Source organism: Ambystoma mexicanum, chromosome 11 (genome assembly GCF_040938575.1).
Source record: "Ambystoma mexicanum isolate Mex_15411 chromosome 11, UKY_AmexF1_1, whole genome shotgun sequence".
Classification (NCBI taxonomy): Eukaryota; Metazoa; Chordata; class Amphibia; order Caudata; family Ambystomatidae; genus Ambystoma; species Ambystoma mexicanum.
In genome coordinates this window covers 822045161-822063477 of record NC_090934.1, presented here as the reverse complement: position 1 = coordinate 822063477, position 18317 = coordinate 822045161, and the positions used below count along the sequence as shown (strand labels likewise).

General features: G+C 46.3%; 6 non-coding genes across 6 annotated transcripts; all 6 read left to right on the top strand.

The window, feature by feature from the left end:
- The first annotated feature begins 7726 nt into the window (after positions 1–7726).
- Positions 7727–7798, top strand: TRNAW-CCA (transfer RNA tryptophan (anticodon CCA)). Its single transcript has one exon. It is a non-coding gene; the product is annotated as a tRNA-Trp (tRNA).
- Positions 7799–9589: 1791 nt separating this feature from the next.
- TRNAN-GUU (transfer RNA asparagine (anticodon GUU)) lies at positions 9590–9663 on the top strand. The gene has a single exon. It is a non-coding gene; the product is annotated as a tRNA-Asn (tRNA).
- Positions 9664–9976: 313 nt separating this feature from the next.
- TRNAW-CCA (transfer RNA tryptophan (anticodon CCA)) lies at positions 9977–10048 on the top strand. The gene has a single exon. It is a non-coding gene; the product is annotated as a tRNA-Trp (tRNA).
- Positions 10049–14085: 4037 nt separating this feature from the next.
- TRNAN-GUU (transfer RNA asparagine (anticodon GUU)) lies at positions 14086–14159 on the top strand. The gene has a single exon. It is a non-coding gene; the product is annotated as a tRNA-Asn (tRNA).
- Positions 14160–14472: 313 nt separating this feature from the next.
- Positions 14473–14544, top strand: TRNAW-CCA (transfer RNA tryptophan (anticodon CCA)). The gene has a single exon. It is a non-coding gene; the product is annotated as a tRNA-Trp (tRNA).
- Positions 14545–16721: 2177 nt separating this feature from the next.
- Positions 16722–16793, top strand: TRNAW-CCA (transfer RNA tryptophan (anticodon CCA)). Its single transcript has one exon. It is a non-coding gene; the product is annotated as a tRNA-Trp (tRNA).
- The last annotated feature ends 1524 nt before the right edge of the window (positions 16794–18317 follow it).

Sequence of the window (18317 nt, the reverse complement as noted above, 5' to 3'; positions counted from 1 at the left end):
TTCACATTGCGACTCAGCAGTGATGAAAGCAGTGTTGGCCCAAAAAACGAGCATGGGCTAAAAACCAGTAGCATTTTACAGCAGTCACTTAGACCCTGTGATGTTAGGTCACTTCCCTTGCGAACAAGGTCTCGCTGCAGCTGCTTTTGCAGTGGAAAAAGCATCAGCAATAACCATGGGGTGTCCAACTACACTGTTTGTGGAACATGCACTATTTGCAATATTAAATAAACCTAAGTCCACACTAACAACGCAGAGGGCATCAGGTTATGAGATTATTTTGTCTAGAGCTGAACTAGCAATTGTTAGATGTAGCACGGTTAACCCTGCAAGATTCCTAGCAGAAGCAATTGAGGAGGGAGATTACGCCCATGACTGCACCCAAATAACTGAAATGTACTCATGTACTAGAAAAGTTGAAGAGAACGCACTAGAGGGAGGTGAGCTTTTGTTTATTGATGGGTCATCAACTATTGATCAAGGGGATGGGATACGGAGGACTGGGGCAGCCGTGGTAAAAATGATGGAGGCGCCGGTATGTGTGGCTATGAAATGTGTACAATTACCACAGCATTACTCTGCTCAAGCCGCGGAACTTGTTGCACTAATATTGGCATTAAAGGAAAGTTTTGATAAACGAGTAACTATATATTCCGACAGTGCATATGTTACATCCACTGTCCACTCAGGACTATCAAAATGGAGAAGAAGAGGGTTTAGGAGAGCTGATGGCACTCCAGTGCAACATGCCCTCTTATTAGCTGAACTAATTGAAGTAATAAACGACCCCCAAGAACTAGCCCTAGTAAAATGTACCGCACACACCAATGGTGAAGACCACGTCTCAAAAGGGAATGCAGCAGCAGACGCACATGCGAAATATGCTGCATACTTTGGTGAGATATGGAACCCCCCAGAGTCACAGAGAGGGAGAGGGAGGGGAGTGGCGAGGGAGATGTTGATAAGAGAAGGGTACACCGATCTCCCAGCCACACAGATTATGGAGCTACAAGCGGCTGCACCAATGGCCGAAAAAGAAATATGGGTAAAAAGAGGATGTACAATGTCACCAACCGACGCACTTTGGCGCCAGGGTGGCACTGGGAAGGTTGTAATACTGTTGGCACTTTTAAACACCGCCCTGAGCCAATTACATCATCCAGCCCATACAGGCAAGGAAATAATTGCAGCACGAATTAGAGAAGATTGGTTCTGTCCCGAGTTAAATTCTCATGTGTCAAATTTTATCAGCAATTGTCTCACATGTCAACAATTTACGGCCGGTCATACCCTGAAAGTGATAAGAGGTACCATACCCCGGCCAGAGGGACCTTTTCGGCACCTTCACATTGACTATGTTGATATGATAAACATATGTCAAGGTAATAGGTATATGATTGTAGTAGTATGCCCATTCTCTAGGTGGATTGAAGCAGGGCCCTGTTCACACCCAGATGCATTTAGAGCAGCTAAATTCCTAGTAAGGGAGGTCTTCCCCAGGTGGGGAGTGTGCGAGGTCTTAAGGTCAGACAATGGCCCGCATTTCGCAAACGAAATGTTCCAACACATCACATCCTTGCTAAGCATAAAGCACAAATTTGCATGTGCATACCACCCACAGGCTAACGGTATATGTGAACGCCTGAATGGCCTATTGAAAGAGGAAATTGCAAAAATACAACAAACAACAAAGAAAAGTTGGTTGTATTGCCTTCCATTAGCCCTATTCGAACTGAGGAATAGGCCAGGGTCCGACCACCACCTCACTCCTCACGAGGTGGTTACTGGACGTCAAATGCGCCTTCCCCTAACGCCAACGTCAAGGGCATTCACTGACCACGAAAGTTCAGCAAGTGTATTAGGAGATGAAATGTATCAATATGTGTCTTCGTTGGTTACTAGTGTTGTGTTTGTGTCTCAACAGCTCGAGCGCACACGGGGCGGGTCTACCAGCAATCAAGAAGAAGGTGCAAGTACAGAATTGGAAAAGGAGAACTTGTGCAAACTTGCAAAGGGTGACCACGTGCTACTTCGCAACTTCAATAGGAAGTGGAACGACAGGAGGTTCACTGGCCCCCATCTGGTAGAGGACGTATCAACAAGAGCAGTAAAACTAAAGGACAAGCGTGCCTGGAACCACCTACATGATGTAAAGATCTACAAACTGCAGATCCGGCCCAGCGCCAACGACAGGTCCATTGGAAGAACAACAACAACATCCCCGACAGCGGAAGAAAGTCCTACCACAGACAACGACCCAACTGTCCCCTTACCGTGTAACTACCCAGCTTCCCCGGAGACAATAACTGACGAAGAAAGGGGTGATCCCCATACTGCCCACCCCATGGTCACACGGTCAAAGAGTAAAAACACTTCCGCCATCTGAGCACAAACCCCCCGCCCATTGACCCCCCAGTATAGTTATAAACTGAATTGAAAGACATTTCCTGCACCAATACACATGTAAACAAGTGAATGTTCTCTTTTTCTCTCGCACATACAGGAACTGCGTATTATTGTATTGTTAAGAAGAGGTTAACTAACGAGTTCACTGTCCAGGCGTAGATGGTACTCCCAGACGATAATTACCCAGAAGAATTGTCACACCAATTTGTATACGAAATAAAAAGGCCAACGTACCTAAAGAAGAGGAGGGTGCGTGTCTATTACACAGCATTCCTCCTGGCCATAGAATATTCTATGCCACACCTCCGCCCCTACTTGCCGGTGCTAAGAGACCGATCACTTAGAGTAGCGTGGGAGCAGCTCTTCGCCTGGGCACTGAATGACTATTTGATAGGGAGAGCTTAAAACAAACAACTAACATTTCATAACAAGCATTTTTGAGAATTTTTAGGCGGGCAACTTTAACGTTGCAAGAATACGCTGCCAGGACTGCAGCAAGGTAAGAGCAAAATGCCGGTGAGACTAGCATATGTAATAAAAATAGTAGGGATTTTTATGATCACCAGGGTCTTGGCTGCCTCTGTATGGCAGTACAGCTATGCTATTAATTTTATTGCTGCACCTAAACCTAATGTACCCCCGTCCCCTGCTGCAACAGGTGTTATGTCAGGTGATATTAGTATTATTGCACCCAAGCAAATTAGAGGTAAACGCAGCACATACTCAGACAATAAAGGTATTGATAATTATATACAAGATTCAGCACACGTTACAAACAACATATGGTACCAACACATGACCCGCATTGGTAAGCAGACAACTGAGGACAGCTGCTACGTTTGCTCATTAATACCATACGCCATGAGTGCTTCACGAACATTTGTTGCCACAGAAATAGAGGAAAAGACAGCACAGTGCATAATATACTTGGCACTGTTCCAAACGAAAGGGAGATTTCAAGGGACAGTAGTACACATGACATGGAAAACACGAGACTCATACCAATATGAAAACAACTTCCTCAAGACCTATTTGAGCTACCACAAGAGCAGTTTACATTCTGAAGCATTCAGATACATAACAAGTGGTCCTGCAAAAGGAGAAACAAAGAAAGTAACACTGCAGTATCTACCATGTGATTGGTACGCCACTGAAGTTCCGGGTAAACAAGGATGTTGGGAGAGGCCGCTGTTGACGATAACAGGGAAGGTGTATCTGGACAACAGCTGGGAAGTAGGAGTGATTGGCAGCAACATGGTAACAAAGGAAACTATCTCAACTATCGAGGCACACAATCACCGATGTTGGACGATATGGATCAAGTATGTACCAATGCTCACGTGGGTACAAACAGATGAAGACCCAATAACAATACTACCGTTGACTGAGCCCAAGGTATGCTACCAGCATAAAGGAGAGGTGGACGTAGGATATAATACCAATTGTGCAAATGTGGTGGAGTTACCTGAGGGGGGAGCGGGAACAGCAGTAATCATGGACCATTATTGGGCCTGTGGAGAAAAGGCATACCATACACTGCCTCCCCTGTGGAATGGTGTGTGCACAATGGTGCACGTTAACGTACCATCATTAGTGGTACCTAAGAAGCATGTCAATGTGGCGAACTTTCCCAAAATGGATGAAGGGGACAGAAGAAAAAGGAGATCTGCACCACTTCAGGAGGAACAAGGGAACAGGACCAACAGCAATGATACTGTCCTAAATAGAATAAAAAGACAAGGAGAGCCACTGACAGGGAATTACCTGTGGGGAAGGTCGGAAACGGCGCTAACCTCAATACCGCCAGAACACAGACTATTCAGCAGAGCAGCAATGTTCTTCTCCTCAATAATACACCCAGGACTGCAGGCTTACGCAAACGCAAAATGGCTCCAAATAACTAGATGGGAACTAATGATGACCATCAACTCTACAGTAAATGGGTTTAACGCAATAAAGGAGGAGCTACGAGCTATAAGGATGGTAGCACTCCAGAACAGATATGTATTGGACCTTCTCACAGCAATGGAAGGAGGAGTTTGTGCAAAAATAGGACAATCATGCTGCACGTTTATACCTGCCAACGGTGCTGACAATGGTACACTGACAGAAGCAGTTTCACAATTGGCCCAGATGCACTCCAAAATGATGGATGAAAGTAACGGTGTAAACAAGGATAAGAGCTGGTTTTCACTATTATGGTCATGGATGCCATCTTGGCTGCCAGATGGACTGAAAATAATAGTGGGTTGCACTATTTTGGCTGGAGCTACGCTGATCATAATTAGATTTTGGAAGGCCCGGAAGGCACGTAACACTGACGAGTTGTTGGAAATGGTGGGTATGCACCCCTTGATGCCAGCAGATGACGGCCAACATACAGGTACAATAATACAGGAGAGGGAGAAGTTGCGCACCCAGATAATCACCAACCATCTAGATCCACCATCAGTAAAAATCAAGAACCCAAGAAACCCCAGGAGCTACATAGGAAAATGGGTATACTGCACTCCCGGAGGAACATGTGAATATATGTATTGGTCATTCGAAGATCATGTAAACCATTATGGACATCTAGGAGGAATAACCAAGATATGGCGAGTAAGAGGAGATAACGAGAAGGATATGTTTGTGGTCGACAAGTCGACCAGAGGGGGGACTGAAGTGGGAGAATGGAAGACCAGGCTCCCGTCCTTCACCTCTCGCGCTTGGCCTAAAGGGTCACGACCCAGACACCCACCACGAGAAGAGTTTGTCCATTTACCAGACGACCAAATACCCTGGTACAGGAACATACGGATGTGTCCATCTGCCTGCCCAGCAGCCCGCACTGGCCATGCCGACACCTGCGGCACGGACCAACTAGACTAAAAGCTACACGTCGTTAGAGATGCCATGACGACCTAGACAACGGGAAGCACAGCTGTACAAATATACACACTGGACATTCCCACACCGATCTACACGAAGAATATACTCAGTGCTATGACGTGGGCGACAGGCATATTCACGGACGTGCATCTTTATTATTTTCACATAGGCTTTCAGAATGCAGAAACGCAAGACGCGTCATGAACTTATCTACAAAGCTTGCTCACGCTTCCCTTGCAACCAGTTACCACCATGAGAAGTACAATGAAGACACGATACTGGTCATGGAACTATATGCCACTATAACCTAAAGCACCCATGCACGAAATGGATCACTTATGCACCAGGCCCAAGTAGGCCTCAAACAAGAGCTCCCGTGGACATTAACAAAGCAAAAGTCAGGTTGCTGATCCTGCAAGAATGAGCCCGGCGAAGCAACCAGCCAAGGTCGCAATGTTGCAAACCCACATTCAAAGAACAAATCATCAAAGGCACGATGTTGCAACCTCGCACTCCGCGCACCAACGTTAAAGTCACACCTACAAATTAAACCAGACACACAGTGGAAAAGCAATATTAATTGTGCAGAATTCTGCCTCAAACACGGTCCCACCTCACGTGACCAAGCCGAACCTGACGAGATGCCAAGCCCAGGAGAAAAGAGGCGTCTGGATCCCTCGCCACGAGACACAGGCAGATACAATTGAAAGGCTCAATGGACATTCGCGACAGTGGGAGCGGTCAGCCTTCCAGCTATGAATAAATCCTCACATTGTCTGCATGTACCCATAGTGAAACATTGTTGCAAATTAAAGGTACACCGAGAGCTGGGAACAGCGGTGGTCCCAGGCTGGGGAGCTCACGGGTGCACCAATCAGAACATGGGGCTCTTATCACTGACGCAAATAGCTTTAACCAATCCTCAGGAGTCTTCATGTAACAATTCTCATGTATCTAATTGTAGGGACAACCCAGATATATCACCTGACTACCCTTTATCCACTAACATCGTTCTCTATATGTGTGCTATACTAACCCTACCACTCGAGCATCCAATTAAGAGTGGCGATAGGTTTTTCGTTAACTTTCTGAAGTGACGCAAGTAGCGCGTCATAATACAGTAAAAAGGGCCTGCGAGCCCCACGATTGTGTGTGTGTCAGGACGAACGCGTACGCTCCTTTGCCCCATCCCTGCCGTTTGTCTAATAAACAGCAGAAGTCACCTTGCTCCTTGTGTGTGCCTCATACTCTGTCTCATCTGAGATATACACGGGAGGAGTTGGGGCCTCCCTGCCTGGAGGTCTGCGGACGGCCCGGCCGACCCCGGCAGAATTTCCCCCCGACAGTAGTTAACATAAGCTACTTCCCCCAAGTTCTCTTGGTGCACTCTGCTGCCCTCTTTTAACAGAAGAATGCAACTGCAGGTCTTGCTTCTCAGCAAGGTACCTACATATAGAAACCTTGGTGCACTCTTGCTAAATCTGCTGGAATGTGTCTTCTATTGTGCCCAAGGTGGTTGTGTATTTGGGGACTCAGGGAAGCAAGGGAGCAGTCTAATGCACTGCAGTGCTAAGAGAGGCATGCCTTTTTCAGAAAAAAGTTCAGGTTTTCTGCCAATCAGAAAAAAAACAGCAATGCAATCAGGCCAAAGGCAGAACACACATGCCAGTGAGTCTCTGTGGCACAATTGGTTAGCGCGTTCGGCTGTTAACCAAAAAGACGCTGCTGTTTTTGGCACAAAGACACAGAGTGTTCCACTCAGTAAACCTGAGTCATTTCTCCCGTGTTCTCTGGGTTCAGCCTACTGTCCCCTTTTAACACAAGTGCGCAACTGTGGCTTTCTCCTCATAGCAAGTTATGCCTACACAGAGGACATTTGGTGCACTGTTGATGGGCTCTGTCCTCTACTAAATCCCCTGTGTTTGTGGATTAGGGGAGGTAGGGAAGTGCTTGATACCCTGATTTGCTGTGGGAAATAGAGCTATTTTAGAAATATTTTCAGGTTGCCTGGGAAGCATAAGCAAACAGCACACCAATCAGGCCCCAGTGTAAGCACTGCATGAGTTTCTGTGGCGCAATCGGTTAGCACGTTCGGCTGTTAACGAAAGGTTGGTGGTTCAAGCCCACCCAGGGACGATGCATTTTGGCTCAAAAATTCAGCATGACCAACTATGAACTTCTGTTTACCTCTCGCAGGTCTCGTCTGCTGACGTCCAAAAAATCCAATAAACTGTAAGCAATTCTTCTCGCTTGCTTTAGTTTTTCAAAACTTGCCATTCAATTCATAAACATCAAGACTTCATGGGAAGGGTTTGGCTGCAGCGTGTACTGATGCACAGAAGGAAGCTATCCTAGCCAGTCTACCTAAAGAAGCAATGAGGCTCTGCAGGTGCATGTACGTCTCCTACCTTTATTCTGTCATCAGACACACCAGGTGGACTGCCGCAAGGACCTCGTGGCGCAATGGTAGCGCTTCTGACTCCAGATCAGAAGGTTTCGTGTTCAAATCACGTCGGGGGCATATTTGCTTTTCCCAGTCTGAAATATAAAATTGCTCTTCAGTATCTCGTTATTTCAACCTGACTGCATCTTTGTGCTCTGGGCCTAGTTGTTCTGGCGTTTCGAATGTAAACTTTGCAGCAGGGAAGTATCCTATTGACAGACACCCATGAAGGACATGGTCAAGCTTTAAAGCAGGCCAATCTCTATGTTTTACTGGATGCAGCAGAAGTATTTCCTCTTTACCATCTCTTCAAGTGGGCCTGACTGATGTGCTGTTTTGTGCACGCTACGTGGGCTTTGTAAAGCATACCTCTGCCATTTGCATGGCCTCCTAGCGCTGTCAATATTTTCGTGTAATCGCTGAATGCTGCACTGTCCTGGGAACTCTAGGTGTGACTAAAGGATATGTGTTGGGGCCCCGAAAGGGGGTCGGCAGTCTAGTGGCAATGGGCATCACTTTGCAGTTTGGGTTTGTGAGTTCAGGTACCGGTCTGGTGTCGGAAACCTGTAAGCGCCCTCCCAATCAACTGTCGGTCCTGGATTGTGAGGGTTTCCCCTTATACTGGTCTCAGAAGACACATTTCCATTTTACTTTTTCACTCTCGCATTGCCTATTTCTCTCTCTCTCATAGATACATTATAGACAAGAGAGACATTGTCAGCGAGAGGGCTTCACAGCACCTTCCCCCATTTCCCTAAGTGCATTGCAAGGGGCTCTGGGAGGCGTGCACATTTGTCTGAAACACAAAGATCTACTGGCAATACAAAGCGTAGGTCCCTAGTTTGCATTTCTTAGAATTTGAGGTGACACTCAGAGTTGTCTCGGGCGTGACTGTACCTTTCATAGGAGATGTGCTAATCCCCAAACCCTCTTCCTTTGTCCCAGTAATCTGTCCTAGGGCCTCTAGCAAGTTGTTTTCTGAAACAAAGCTTACCTGAACATCCTGTAAAATTGGTAACTTTTCAGTAGCAGTACAGTGCAGTATATAGCATTCCTGTTGCGCACAGCATCTAGATCCAAAAATTGCTTACTCGACCCCAGAAATTAGAATTCACCCAGTCAAACAGAGGGATCTATAAAGATCATGGCAAGTAGTTAACATAAGCTACTTCCCCCAAGTTCTCTTAGTGCACTCTGCTGCCCTCTTTTAACAGAAGAATGCAACTGCAGGTCTTGCTTCTCAGCAAGGTACCTACATATAGAAACCTTGGTGCACTCTTGCTAAATCTGCTGGAATGTGTCTTCTATTGTGCCCAAGGTGTTTGTTTTATTTGGGGACTCAGGGAAGCAAGGGAGCAGTCTAATGCACTGCAGTGCTAAGAGAGGCATGCCTTTTTCAGAAAAAAGTTCAGGTTTTCTGCCAATCAGAAAAAAATAGCAATGCAATCAGGCCAAAGGCAGAACACACATGCCAGTGAGTCTCTGTGGCACAATTGGTTAGCGCGTTCGGCTGTTAACCGAAAAGACGCTGCTGTTTTTGGCACAAAGACACAGAGTGTTCCACTCAGTAAACCTGAGTCATTTCTCCCGTGTTCTCTGGGTTCAGCCTACTGTCCCCTTTTAACACAAGTGCGCAACTGTGGCTTTCTCCTCATAGCAAGTTATGCCTACACAGAGGACATTTGGTGCACTGTTGATGGGCTCTGTCCTCTACTAAATCCCCTGTGTTTGTGGATTAGGGGAGGTAGGGAAGTGCTTGATACCCTGATTTGCTGTGGGAAATAGAGCTATTTTAGAAATATTTTCAGGTTGCCTGGGGAGCATAAGCAAACAGCACACCAATCAGGCCCCAGTGTAAGCACTGCATGAGTCTCTGTGGCGCAATCGGGTAACGCGTTCGGCTGTTAACCGAAAGGTTGGTGGTTCAAGCCCACCCAGGGACGATGCATTTTGGCTCAAAAATTCAGCATGACCAACTATGAACTTCTGTTTACCTCTCGCAGGTCTCGTCTGCTGACGTCCAAAAAATCCAATAAACTGCAAGCAATTCTTCTCGCTTGCTTTAGTTTTTCAAAACTTGCCATTCAATTCATAAACATCAAGACTTCATGGGAAGGGTTTGGCTGCAGCGTGTACTGATGCACAGAAGGAAGCTATCCTAGCCAGTCTACTTACAGAAGCAATGAGGCTCTGCAGGTGCATGTACGTCTCCTACCTTTATTCTGTCATCAGACACACCAGGTGGACTGCCACAAGGACCTCGTGGCGCAATGGTAGCGCGTCTGACTCCAGATCAGAAGGTTTCGTGTTCAAATCACGTCGGGGTCATACTTCCTTTTCCCACTCTGAAATACAAAATTGCTCTTCAGTAACTCGTTATTTCAACCTGACTGCATCTTTGTGCTCTGGGCCTAGTTGTTCTGGCGTTTCGAATGTAAGCTTTGCAGCAGGGAAGTATCATATTGACAGACACCCATGAAGGACATGGTCAACCTTTAAAGCAGGCCAATCTCTATGTTTTACTGGATGCAGCAGAAGTATTTCCTCTTTACCATCTCTTCAAGTGGGCCTGACTGATGTGCTGTTTTGTGCACGCTACATGGGCTTTGTAAAGCATACCTCTGCCATTTGCATGGCCTCCTAGCGCTGTCAATATTTTCGTGTAATCGCTGAATGCTGCACTGTCTTGGGAACTCTAGGTGTGACTAAAGGATATATGCTGGGGCCCGAAAGGGGGTCGGCAGTCTAGTGGCAATGCCCATCACTTTGCAGTTTGGGTTTGTGAGTTCAGGTACCGGTCTGGTGTCGGAAACCTGTAAGCGCCCTCCCAATCAACTGTCGGTCCTGGATTGTGAGGATTTCCCCTTATACTGGTCTCAGTAGACACATTTCCATTTTACTTTTTCACTCTCGCATTGCCTATTTCTCTCTCTCTCATAGATACATTATAGACAAGAGAGACATTGTCAGCGAGAGGGTTGCACAGCACCTTCCCCCATTTCCCTAAGTGCATTGCATGGGGCTCTGGGAGGCGTGCACATTTGTCTGAAACACAAAGATCCACTGGCAATAAAAGGCGTAGGACCCCAGTTCGCATTTCTTAGAATTTGAGGAGGCACTATGAGTTGTCTCGGGCGTGACTGTACCTTTCATAGGAGATGTGCTAATCCCCAAACCCTCTTCCTTTGTCCCAGTAATCTGTCTTAGTGCCTCTAGCAAGTTGTTTTCTGAAACAAAGCTTACCTGAACATCCTGTAAAATTGGTAACTTTTCAGTAGCAGTACAGGGCAGTATATAGCATTCCTGTTGCGCACAGCATCTAGATCCAAAAATTGCTTACTCTACCCCAGAAATTAGAATTCACCCAGTCAAACAGAGGGATCTATAAAGAGCATGGCAAGTAGTTAACATAAGCTACTTCCCCCAAGTTCTCTTGGTGCACTCTGCTGCCCTCTTTTAACAGAAGAATGCAACTGCAGGTCTTGCTTCTCAGCAAGGTACCTACATATAGAAACCTTGGTGCACTCTTGCTAAATCTGCTGGAATGTGTCTTCTATTGTGCCCAAGGTGGTTGTGTATTTGGGGACTCAGGGAAGCAAGGGAGCAGTCTAATGCACTGTAGTGCTAAGAGAAGCATGCCTTTTTCAGAAAAAAGTTCAGGTTTTCTGCCAATCAGAAAAAAATAGCAATGCAATCAGGCCAAAGGCAGAACACACATGCCAGTGAGTCTCTGTGGCACAATTGGTTAGCGCGTTCGGCTGTTAACCGAAAAGACGCTGCTGTTTTTGGCACAAAGACACAGAGTGTTCCACTCAGTAAACCTGAGTCATTTCTCCCGTGTTCTCTGGGTTCAGCCTACTGTCCCCTTTTAACACAAGTGCGCAACTGTGGCTTTCTCCTCATAGCAAGTTATGCCTACACAGAGGACATTTGGTGCACTGTTGATGGGCTCTGTCCTCTACTAAATCCCCTGTGTTTGTGGATTAGGGGAGGTAGGGAAGTGCTTGATACCCTGATTTGCTGTGGGAAATAGAGCTATTTTAGAAATATTTTCAGGTTGCCTGGGGAGCATAAGCAAACAGCACACCAATCAGGCCCCAGTATAAGCACTGCATGAGTCTCTGTGGTGCAATCGGGTAACGCGTTCGGCTGTTAACCGAAAGGTTGGTGGTTCAAGCCCACCCAGGGACGATGCATTTTGGCTCAAAAATTCAGCATGACCAACTATGAACTTCTGTTTACCTCTCGCAGGTCTCGTCTGCTGACGTCCAAAAAATCCAATAAACTGCAAGCAATTCTTCTCGCTTGCTTTAGTTTTTCAAAACTTGCCATTCAATTCATAAACATCAAGACTTCATGGGAAGGGTTTGGCTGCAGCGTGTACTGATGCACAGAAGGAAGCTATCCTAGCCAGTCTACTTACAGAAGCAATGAGGCTCTGCAGGTGCATGTACGTCTCCTACCTTTATTCTGTCATCAGACACACCAGGTGGACTGCCACAAGAACCTCGTGGCGCAATGGTAGCGCGTCTGACTCCAGATCAGAAGGTTTCGTGTTCAGATCACGTCGGGGTCATACTTCCTTTTCCCACTCTGAAATACAAAATTGCTCTTCAGTAACTCGTTATTTCAACCTGACTGCATCTTTGTGCTCTGGGCCTAGTTGTTCTGGCGTTTCGAATGTAAGCTTTGCAGCAGGGAAGTATCATATTGACAGACACCCATGAAGGACATGGTCAACCTTTAAAGCAGGCCAATCTCTATGTTTTACTGGATGCAGCAGAAGTATTTCCTCTTTACCATCTCTTCAAGTGGGCCTGACTGATGTGCTGTTTTGTGCACGCTACATGGGCTTTGTAAAGCATACCTCTGCCATTTGCATGGCCTCCTAGCGCTGTCAATATTTTCGTGTAATCGCTGAATGCTGCACTGTCTTGGGAACTCTAGGTGTGACTAAAGGATATATGCTGGGGCCCGAAAGGGGGTCGGCAGTCTAGTGGCAATGCCCATCACTTTGCAGTTTGAGTTTGTGAGTTCAGGTACCGGTCTGGTGTCGGAAACCTGTAAGCGCCCTCCCAATCAACTGTCGGTCCTGGATTGTGAGGATTTCCCCTTATACTGGTCTCAGTAGACACATTTCCATTTTACTTTTTCACTCTCGCATTGCCTATTTCTCTCTCTCTCATAGATACATTATAGACAAGAGAGACATTGTCAGCGAGAGGGTTGCACAGCACCTTCCCCCATTTCCCTAAGTGCATTGCATGGGGCTCTGGGAGGCGTGCACATTTGTCTGAAACACAAAGATCCACTGGCAATAAAAGGCGTAGGACCCCAGTTCGCATTTCTTAGAATTTGAGGAGGCACTCAGAGTTGTCTTGGGCGTGACTGTACCTTTCATAGGAGATGTGCTAATCCCCAAACCCTCTTCCTTTGTCCCAGTAATCTGTCCTAGGGCCTCTAGCAAGTTGTTTTCTGAAACAAAGCTTACCTGAACATCCTGTAAAATTGGTAACTTTTCAGTAGCAATACAGTGTAGTATATAGCATTCCTGTTGCGCACAGCATCTAGATCCAAAAATTGCTTACTCTACCCCAGAAATTAGAATTCACCCAGTCAAACAGAGGGATCTATAAAGATCATGGCAAGTAGTTAACATAACCTACTTCCCCCAAGTTCTCTTGGTGCACTCTGCTGCCCTCTTTTAACAGAAGAATGCAACTGCAGGTCTTGCTTCTCAGCAAGGTACCTACATATAGAAACCTTGGTGCACTCTTGCTAAATATGCTGGAATGTGTCTTCTATTGTGCCCAAGGTGGTTGTGTATTTGGGGACTCAGGGAAGCAAGGGAGCAGCCTAATGCACTGCAGTGCTAAGAGAGGCATGCCTTTTTCAGAAAAAAGTTCAGGTTTTCTGCCAATCAGAAAAAAATAGCAATGCAATCAGGCCAAAGGCAGAACACACATGCCAGTGAGTCTCTGTGGCACAATTGGTTAGCGCGTTCGGCTGTTAACCGAAAAGACGCTGCTGTTTTTGGCACAAAGACACAGAGTGTTCCACTCAGTAAACCTGAGTCATTTCTCCCGTGTTCTCTGGGTTCAGCCTACTGTCCCCTTTTAACACAAGTGCGCAACTGTGGCTTTCTCCTCATAGCAAGTTATGCATACACAGAGGACATTTGGTGCACTGTTGATGGGCTCTGTCCTCTACTAAATCCCCTGTGTTTGTGGATTTGGGGAGGTAGGGAAGTGCTTGATACCCTGATTTGCTGTGGGAAATAGAGCTATTTTAGAAATATTTTCAGGTTGCCTGGGAAGCATAAGCAAACAGCACACCAATCAGGCCCCAGTGTAAGCACTGCATGAGTCTCTGTGGCGCAATCGGTTAGCGCGTTCGGCTGTTAACCGAAAGGTTGGTGGTTCAAGCCCACCCAGGGACGATGCATTTTGGCTCAAAAATTCAGCATGACCAACTATGAACTTCTGTTTACCTCTCGCAGGTCTCGTCTGCTGACGTCCAAAAAATCCAATAAACTGCAAGCAATTCTTCTCGCTTGCTTTAGTTTTTCAAAACTTGCCATTCAATTCATAAACATCAAGACTTCATGGGAAGGGTTTGGCTGCAGCGTGTACTGATGCACAGAAGGAAGCTATCCTAGCCAGTCTACCTAAAGAAGCAATGAGGCTCTGCAGGTGCATGTACGTCTCCTACCTTTATTCTGTCATCAGACACACCAGGTGGATTGCCACAAGGACCTCGTGGCGCAATGGTAGTGTGTCTGACTCCAGATCAGAAGGTTGTGTGTTCAAATCACATCGGGGTCATACTTCCTTTTCCCACTCTGAAATACAAAATTGCTCTTCAGTATCTCGTTATTTCAACCTGACTGCATCTTTGTGCTCTGGGCCTAGTTGTTCTGGCGTTTCGAATGTAAGCTTTGCAGCAGGGAAGTATCATATTGACAGACACCCATGAAGGACATGGTCAACCTTTAAAGCAGGCCAATCTCTATGTTTTACTGGATGCAGCAGAAGTATTTCCTCTTTACCATCTCTTCAAGTGGGCCTGACTGATGTGCTGTTTTGTGCACGCTACGTGGGCTTTGTAAAGCATACCTCTGCCATTTGCATGGCCTCCTAGCGCTCTCAATATTTTCGTGTAATCGCTGAATGCTGCACTGTCCTGGGAACTCTAGGTGTGACTAAAGGATATATGCTGGGGCCCCGAAAGGGGGTCGGCAGTCTAGTGGCAATGGGCATCACTTTGCAGTTTGGGTTTGTGAGTTCAGGTACCGGTCTGGTGTCGGAAACCTGTAAGCGCCCTCCCAATCAACTGTCGGTCCTGGATTGTGAGGATTTCCCCTTATACTGGTCTCAGTAGACACATTTCCATTTTACTTTTTCACTCTCGCATTGCCTATTTCTCTCTCTCTCATAGTTACATTATAGACAAGAGAGACATTGTCAGCGAGAGGGTTGCACAGCACCTTCCCCCATTTCCCTAAGTGCATTGCAAGGGGCTCTGGGAGGCGTGCACATTTGTCTGAAACACAAAGATCCACTGGCAATAAAAAGCGTAGGTCCCTAGTTTGCATTTCTTAGAATTTGAGGTGACACTCAGAGTTGTCTCTGGCGTGACTGTACCTTTCATAGGAGATGTGCTAATCCCCAAACCCTCTTCCTTTGTCCCAGTAATCTGTCTTAGTGCCTCTAGCAAGTTGTTTTCTGAAACAAAGCTTACCTGAACATCCTGTAAAATTGGTAACTTTTCAGTAGCAGTACAGTGCAGTATATAGCATTCCTGTTGCGCACAGCATCTAGATCCAAAAATTGCTTACTCTACCCCAGAAATTAGAATTCACCCAGTCAAACAGAGGGATCTATAAAGAGCATGGCAAGTAGTTAACATAAGCTACTTCCCCCAAGTTCTCTTGGTGCACTCTGCTGCCCTCTTTCAACAGAAGAATGCAACTGCAGGTCTTGCTTCTCAGCAAGGTACCTACATATAGAATCCTTGGTGCACTCTTGCTAAATCTGCTGGAATGTGTCTTCTATTGTGCCCAAGGTGGTTGTGTATTTGGGGACTCAGGGAAGCAAGGGAGCAGTCTAATGCACTGCAGTGCTAAGAGAGGCATGCCTTTTTCAGAAAAAAGTTCAGGTTTTCTGCCAATCAGAAAAAAATAGCAATGCAATCAGGCCAAAGGCAGAACACACATGCCAGTGAGTCTCTGTGGCGCAATTGGTTAGCGCGTTCGGCTGTTAACCGAAAAGACGCTGCTGTTTTGGGCACAAAGACACAGAGTGTTCCACTCAGTAAACCTGAGTCATTTCTCCCGTGTTCTCTGGGTTCAGCCTACTGTCCCCTTTTACCACAAGTGCGCAACTGTGGCTTTCTCCTCATAGCAAGTTATGCCTATACAGAGGACATTTGGTGCACTGTTGATGGGCTCTGTCCTCTACTAAATCCCCTGTGTTTGTGGATTAGGGGAGGTAGGGAAGTGCTTGATACCCTGATTTGCTGTGGGAAATAGAGCTATTTTAGAAATATTTTCAGGTTGCCTGGGAAGCATAAGCAAACAGCACACCAATCAGGCCCCAGTGTAAGCACTGCATGAGTCTCTGTGGTGCAATCGGTTAGCGCGTTCGGCTGTTAACAGAAAGGTTGGTGGTTCAAGCCCACCCAGGGACGGTGCATTTTGGCTCAAAAATTCAGCGTGACCAACTATGTACTTCTGTTTACCTCTCGCAGGTCTCGTCTGCTGACGTCCAAAAAATCCAATAAACTGTAAGCAATTCTTCTCGCTTGCTTTAGTTTTTCAAAACTTGCCATTCAATTCATAAACATCAAGACTTCATGGGAAGGGTTTGGCTGCAGCGCGTACTGATGCACAGAAGGAAGCTATCCTAGCCAGTCTACTTAAAGAAGCAATGAGGCTCTGCAGGTGCATGTACGTCTCCTACCTTTATTCTGTCATCAGACACACCAGGTGGATTGCCACAAGGACCTCGTGGCGCAATGGTAGCGCGTCTGACTCCAGATCAGAAGTTTGCGTGTTCAAATCACGTCTGGGTCACACTTGCTTTTCCCACTCTGAAATACAAAATTGCTCTTCAGTATCTCGTTATTTCAACCTGACTGCATCTTTGTGCTCTGGGCCTAGTTGTTCTGGCGTTTCGAATGTAAACTTTGCAGCAGGGAAGTATCATATTGACAGACACCCATGAAGGACATGGTCAAGCTTTAAAGCAGGCCAATCTCTATGTTTTACTGGATGCAGCAGAAGTATTTCCTCTTTACCATCTCTTCAAGTGGGCCTGACTGATGTGCTGTTTTGTGCACGCTACGTGGGCTTCGTAAAGCATACCTCTGCCATTTGCATGGCCTCCTAGCGCTGTCAATATTTTCGTGTAATCGCTGAATGCTGCACTGTCCTGGGAACTCTAGGTGTGACTAAAGGATATATGTTGGGGCCCCGAAAGGGGGTCGGCAGTCTAGTGGCAATGGGCATCACTTTGCAGTTTGGGTTTGTGAGTTCAGGTACCGGTCTGGTGTCGGAAACCTGTAAGCGCCCTCCCAATCAACTGTCGGTCCTGGATTGTGAGGGTTTCCCCTTATACTGGTCTCAGAAGACACATTTCCATTTTACTTTTTCACTCTCGCATTGCCTATTTCTCTCTCTCTCATAGATACATTATAGACAAGAGAGACATTGTCAGCGAGAGGGCTTCACAGCACCTTCCCCCATTTCCCTAAGTGCATTGCAAGGGGCTCTGGGAGGCGTGCACATTTGTCTGAAACACAAAGATCTACTGGCAATAAAAAGCGTAGGTCCCTAGTTTGCATTTCTTAGAATTTGAGGTGACACTCAGAGTTGTCTCGGGCGTGACTGTACCTTTCATAGGAGATGTGCTAATCCCCAAACCCTCTTCCTTTGTCCCAGTAATCTGTCCTAGGGCCTCTAGCAAGTTGTTTTCTGAAACAAAGCTTACCTGAACATCCTGTAAAATTGGTAACTTTTCAGTAGCAGTACAGTGCAGTATATAGCATTCCTGTTGCGCACAGCATCTAGATCCAAAAATTGCTTACTCGACCCCAGAAATTAGAATTCACCCAGTCAAACAGAGGGATCTATAAAGATCATGGCAAGTAGTTAACATAAGCTACTTCCCCCAAGTTCTCTTAGTGCACTCTGCTGCCCTCTTTTAACAGAAGAATGCAACTGCAGGTCTTGCTTCTCAGCAAGGTACCTACATATAGAAACCTTGGTGCACTCTTGCTAAATCTGCTGGAATGTGTCTTCTATTGTGCCCAAGGTGGTTGTTTTATTTGGGGACTCAGGGAAGCAAGGGAGCAGTCTAATGCACTGCAGTGCTAAGAGAGGCATGCCTTTTTCAGAAAAAAGTTCAGGTTTTCTGCCAATCAGAAAAAAATAGCAATGCAATCAGGCCAAAGGCAGAACACACATGCCAGTGAGTCTCTGTGGCACAATTGGTTAGCGCGTTCGGCTGTTAACCGAAAAGACGCTGCTGTTTTTGGCACAAAGACACAGAGTGTTCCACTCAGTAAACCTGAGTCATTTCTCCCGTGTTCTCTGGGT